Consider the following 6,824-nt stretch of genomic DNA (forward strand, 5'->3'; position numbering starts at 1 on the left):
AGCTCTGATCCTAGACTGAGCCCTGATTCCTGGCTGAACCTTGATCTTGGCTGAGTGTGTGACTATAGACCAGCCACAACTCTGACTCCTGACCCTGACTGAGACCTGGCCCTGGACTGACCCCTGAGCCCAGGCTGAGCCCCGGTTCTAACTGAGCCCTAACCCTCACTCCAGCTGCATCCCTGACTCTAGGCTCAGAGCAAATTCAGGACTAAAGTAAATGTAATGAGAGAACAGAGTGTGACTAGCAAGGCCGAGCCATCCAGCAATGATGCCACGAGTGACCTGCTGCCCGGCCCTGTGTGCATTTTACCCCATTTAATCCCACGATTACCCCATGCTACAGAAGAGAAATCCCCCTCTAGAAGCCTGCCCTGGGACAGCTCTGACCATGCACAAGTACGCCTCCAAAAGGTTAGTCGTCGTCGTTTGTAAATGCAAAATATCAGAAGCAGCCCGAGCGTCCGCACACGGGGGAGACGCCGACCGGCCACGCGCGCCACAGCGAGGAGTACCACACAGCCACGAAAAGGAGTGGATCGGATCCCCCTCCAGGTCGTATTGTTAAGTGGGGGAAAAATACGTAAAGGTATATGGGATAAGCTGCCTTCTACGAAACAAAGAAGAGGGAATGAAATATATACGTAGCTGCTTGTTTTCACGAAAGAAACACAGGAAAGATAAACCAGGAAGCAGTGAGATCGGCTCCCTCTGGGGGTGGTAGGTGGAGTGGAAAGAGGGGATGACAGCCTCTGGACATTCCTGCTCGTGTGATTTTCAAACTCTGTTTTTGCTCTCTATATTTTACAATAAAATTAAATCAACAAGGTGCAGGGAAGAAGGCTCGAGAATGGGTCATAAACCAAAAACAGAGAACAGAATTGTGTTTCAGATGAAAACCACAACCACACAGAAATAGAGGAGAACGAGCCCATGCGACTTTGGACACGCACTTGTTCTAAAGATAAAAGGAACTTCAGAAAAAGAAATATGAACTTTGTGTTGTCGGTTTGTTTTCAGGAGGGGTAGAGGTGTAGTGATTTTGAAACTCTCGTGTGTATTATGGGACGAGCAAAGTAGCAAGTGTACGGATCTTATTAAGAACTGGGTCCATTGGCAGTGCCTGGGTGGCTCAGTGGGTTAAAGCCTCTGCCTTCAGCTCAGGTCATGATCCCAGAGTCCTGGGATCGAGCCCCACATCGGGCTCTCTGCTCAGCGAGAAGCCTGCTTCCCCCTGCCCCGCCGCCTGCCTCTCTGCCTACTTGTGATCTCTGTCAAATAAATAAATAAAATCTTTAGGGGCACCTGGGTGGCTCAGTGGGTTAAAGCCTCTGCCTTCGGCTCAGGTCATGATCCCAGGGTCCTGGGATCGAGCCCCACATCGGGCTCTCTGCTCGGCAGGGAGCCTGCTTCCCTCTCTCTCTGCCTGCCTCTCTGCCTACTTGTGATCTCTGTCTGTGAAATAAATAAATAAAAATCTTTACAAATAAATAAATAAAATCTTTAAAAAAAAAAAAAAAAGAACCGGTCCATGCTGGGCAGGAAATGATGTAAATACGGAATGGGAGCACACATCACTCGACCCCATGGAAAGTATCAGTGTGGGCCCGTGATTGAAACAAAAATCTGTTGCATCACTCTGTCCGCTGAGACAAGCCAGGAACAGCAGGCGTAGCTCTCCCGCACCCAGATCTCAGGTTCTAAACACCACCTTCGGGGCTCCTGGGAGAAATGGATGATTCCAGGACCGGGCCAGGCAGGGGGCCTGATGGGCCTGAAACATCTTGGTGTGCCAGAGAGTTAGGAAGTGCCCTGAGAAGGACAGGGACTGGTCAGAGACACAGGAGCCGGCCTGGCGGGGCGGCCGCTGCCCAAGCCTGGAGCCGTGTGGGCATCAATACCGAGTGACCTTAACATTGGAGAGACGGGAAGTGACGGTTGTGCGCCGCAGGGGGGGCAGGGGGGAACCATCGGTGTTTGATGGGGACACAGGTCAGGTTTACAAGATGAAAACGGCCCTGGAGAGGGGTGGGGGGGATGGTGTATGACATTATGGACGTGTTTAATACCGCTGACTGAAAATGCTTAAAATGGTGCATTTTATGTAAAGTGCATTTTACCACAATAAAACAATTAGGGGGCAAAAAAAGAATATTCTTTCTGTATGACCCAGCAATCGCACTCCGAGGCAACCCCCGATAACCCAACAGTCACCATTTTGTGGCTGGGACAGGCAGCAGTCAGTGCTGGGGGTTAAGTTATTGCGTAGAAGTTGGTGGGGGAGCATGGTCTTTGGATAATCTCAGTGTCTTCCGATGGGTTCCTTTTTTTTTTTTATTTTAAATTTAAATTTTAATTTTTTAAAAGATTTTATTTATTTATTTGACAGACAGAAATCACAAGTAGGCAGAGAGGCAGGCAGAGAGAGAGGAGAAGCAGGCTCCCCGCTGAGCAGAGAGCCCGATGCGGGGCTCGATCCCAGGACCCTGAGATCATGACCTGAGCCGAAGGCAGAGGCTTTAACCCACTGAGCCACCCAGGCCCCCCTATTTTTAATTTTTAAAGAAGATTTTATTTATTTATTTGACAGAAAGAGACACAGCGAGAGAGGGAACACAAGCAGGGGGAGTGGGAGAGGGAGAAGCAGGCTTCCCACCGAGCAGGGAGTCCGATGCGGGACTCGATCCCAGGACCCTGAGATCATGACCCGAGCTGAAGGCAGACGCTTAACAACTGAGCCACCCAGGCGCCCCAGTATTTAATTTTTTTTAAGCAGGCTTTAAGCCCAGTGTGGAACACAACACAGGGCTTGAACCCACGACCCTGAGATCAAGAGTCAGTCCCTTAACCCACTGAACCACTCAGGCGCCCCCTACAGATCGCTTTTGAATTACAAAGAGGAAACTGTCTTTTGGGGGAAGCCCAGTGAAGACGGTGTTTACATCACTAGGAGTGTGATAAATGGGCATGGGGGGGGGTCGCTGCTGGGATGTTCCCACTGGAAGTGTGTATCCCCCATCTGACCGAGGAAATCAGCCCCCAGACCCACCCTGAGGCACATCCCACAGAATAAGTGGCCTGCACCCTTCCAAAGGTCAAGGTCAAGAAAAGTCAAGAAAGACAAAGGAGCACGGCTGCGTGTCAAGTCTGGGATGGAAGGAGACCCCCCGCCCTCCCCCAGCTGCTACGGGGCCTGGAGTTAAGTGCCGGAGTGAGCCCGGACAGAACTCGAGCGTGGGGGGGCGAGGTGCTGGAAAACACGGTGTCAGGACGACTGATGGGATTTTCACTTGGGCTATATACTATATATACGCGAGATGTATATTATACATATGCGAGATTGCCTGAACCTGACCATCGTCCTTTGCTTACATAATAGAAGGTGTCTGTTCATGGAAATGCGCGGTGTTTTTGAGTGAAGTTTCGTGAGGTCTCCAACGCACTCCCAGATTACTTAGAAAAATGGAGATAAAGGAGGAGAAGGTTTTCTATAGAATATATTATATGCTTTGAGATCATACTTATAGGCAGAGACAAAGCAAAAGGTTAACCCCGGGTGGATCCAGCTCTGGGATCTAGATTTTCTTTCCGCAAAGGGATAAATAGTAAATATTTTGCGCTTTGCGGGCCAGACTGTCTCTCACAATTACTCAACTCCGCTGTCATAGCGGAAGCTACCCGGGACCGTATGTAAACGAATTGGCGCTGTGCCGATAACACTTTATTTGCAAAAAACAGGCTTGGTTGCAGGTGGTTTGTCCATCCCCGACCTAGATGAGGGGCGTACGGAAGTTCATTGTAATAATTTTGCAACTTCCTTCCTAACTTTGTGACCAGATTGTGGTCCCTAAATATCGCCTCCCATTCAAAAGAAGCAGGGCTCCTTGGAGAAATGGCGGGGTCCGGGGCCAGGGCAGGGTGAGCCCAAAGCATGCCTCTGGGCTAGAACATGAACTCTTAAGTCTGGCGGGGGCATGTCAGAAGGACTGAGGAGCCCACCTGCTGGGGGCTCCCTGGCAGGAGGCAGAGCCATGAGGGCACATGAGTAACGCTGTCATAGAGCATGACAGTCACCGTCGTAACCGTCTCTGAGCGCAGCGTCACGTCTCCGCCGCGTGAAGCACTCTCACACCCCCACCCTCTGTCTCCAGAACTTTCCATCCCCCCACACAGAAACTCTGTCCCCATGAAGCATGGACTCCCCACCCCTGCCCCAGCCCAGACTCCCACCCCCTCCTCTCTGTCCATGTGGACGGGACTCCTCTGGGGCCCTCCTGGGAGTGGGGTCCTGCGGGATGGGTCCTTCTGGGTCTGGCTGCTCTCGCTGAGCCCCGTGTCCTTGGAGTCTCTCCGCATCAGGGCAGGAGTCAGGGTCCCTTCCTTTCTGAGGCTGGACCGTGTTCCTGCGTGGGGACGGAGTGCACGGTGTTTATCCTTCCTCCCCAGGTAGACACTCGAGTTGCTCCAACCTCTTGGTGTGCAACGTGGGTGTGCAAGTAGCTCTTCAAGACCCTGCTTTCAATCCTTTCGAGTGTTTTTTTTTTTTTTTAATAGAACAGTTCCAGGCAAAAGATGCAGAGAAAATGAAAGCATTAGGATATCACCATTTTTGCGGTCTCAAATGATGTCTCTGAGGAACATTCCCCAATGGCTGCTAAGACCATCAGGAGAAAGTCTCGTGGGCAAATTCGTGATCGATGAATCAGACTGATGCCCCCTAAACCCAGGGATCAGTTTAAACACAGAAGACAGAGAGAATGAGCTGGATGTTCCATTGTGTGTCTCCTGGAGGGGCAGAGACGCAGGGACCGGCGCGGAGAGAACCAAGCAGAGGTTCAGGGTGGAGGCTCACAGGCCCCCCTGGGAGTCCCGTTTCCAGAAAGGTGAGTTCCCAGGGATTACAGGGAACGAGGAACACATCTGTCGACACCACGGATGCCCCTTGCCCTGTCCGGAGGCTGGGAAGTTCTACGGGACAAATGACCTGGTTTCTTCGGCAGATAAATGACCAAGAAGAAAAGGTTGGGGCCTGTTTCCCAAGGCAGAGAGTTACAGCAGCCAATGCCACGTGCGGGCTTGGTTTGTGAGCAAACGTCTGTGACTTGTGCCCATCAGTGACGAGGGACCCTGTCATTGCGGGCCCAGGGAGGCGTCAGTACTGGCCGAGGAGGGCTGGGTCTCCATCCTGGCTTCGGGGCCAACTTCCCCTTTAGGGGTCTGTGCAAATGTTTTTAATTTCTTAATACAGCAATCATGAATACGTAATGAGCCCAGTCTGGATTTCATTGGTCTTTTCTACCAACATGTGTTGAGCCCACAAACGTCCACGTGCAGCCCTGACTCTCCTCCCTGCTTTTCCATTTAAAAAAAAAAAAGGTTTTCAAAAGAGTTGGGTGACTCCTCAGCCAGGTGACCGAGGTCCACAGAGGCGGCAGGCTGACGATGCGGCAGAGATGGCTTTTGCTTCTGTGGTCCTAAAACCCGTAACCTGAGCCCAATCGTGAGGAAAATGCCAGACAAACCTCCACCAAGGGACTGTCCAGGGGATATGGTCATGTCCTAACCCCTGGGATGTGGGGATGTGATCTTTTGTGAAAACAGGGTCTTTGCAGACGTCATCAAGTTAAGACGAGGTCATTGGGGTGGGCGCCCATTCAGTATGACTGGTGACCCTATAAGGGACGAGAATGTGGACACAAACACAGACGCACACAAGAGAAGGGTCCATGTGAAGACGGAGGCCGTGAGGGAGGGACGAGTCCACAAGCCAGGGGGTGCCTGGAGCTCCCCGGGAGCAGGGAGGGGCCCTCCCAGCCACTTTGACTTCTGCTCTCCAGAGCTGACAGAGTAAATGTCTGCTGTGTAAGTCACCCAGTTTACTTTGTTCTAGAAGCTGGGGGAACAAATGCAATTTAGAACACCCAGGGTCAGCAAAGAGGAAGTCGGGAGCTTTGGTCTACCCGCTAGACTGGATGCTCCTCGATTCGTGAATCGAAAAGCCAGGGAAAAGCCACGAAGTTCTCTAAAACTCACAAACAGGCAAGTCTGAGAAACTGTCACAGCCCAGAGGTGCCTCAGGTCACGTGGTGTCCCGGCGGGGGTTCCTGGGACAGGAAAAGGACACGAGGGGGAAACTGAGGAAATCTGAATATCGGGGGGACTTCTGTTCATGACGCGTCAATGTCGGGTCGTGGATGATCAAGAAAAGGCACGCGTGAAGGTCGGATGTTTGTAATAGGGAAACGTGTCATTTCACGGGGTGACTCTCTTCTAGTTTCACATTTTTTCTGTAAATAGGACTATTCTGAAAAATAGTGTATCTTTTTAAAAGTAAAAAAAAAAGAGGTGCCTGGGTGGCTCAGTGGATGAAGCGTCTGCCTTCGGATCAGGTCATGAGCTCAGGGTCCTGGGATCGAGCCCCGCATCGGGCTCTCTGCTCAGCGGGGACCCTGCTTCTACTCCCACCCCCACGCCTGCCTCTCTGCCTACTTGTGACCTCTCTCTCTGTCAAATAAATAAATAAATAGTCTTTTAAAAAAATAAATTAATTAAAGTAAAAAAAAAAAAAAAAGCATGGAAAGAATCAGTATCTTGGCGTCACCAAACCACAGGGGGGAGCCTCAGTCAAACGACTGCATCTCTCCGTGTGGGTTTCCCCGTCGGATAACAGAGGTGGGCTGGCTTGTGACATGGCCCTGAGGACTGTGGGGCACCGCGGTCGGGGTAAGTGGGACCATCTCCGTCCGCATCTCCACCTTCATCAGAGGTGGGTGGTGGCTCCTGGAATTTGGGGTGAGCAGCGACACAGCTGGGCGCGAATGCCA

The sequence above is a fragment of the Martes martes genome, assembly GCF_963455335.1.
Source record: "Martes martes genome assembly, chromosome: 1".
Classification (NCBI taxonomy): Eukaryota; Metazoa; Chordata; class Mammalia; order Carnivora; family Mustelidae; genus Martes; species Martes martes.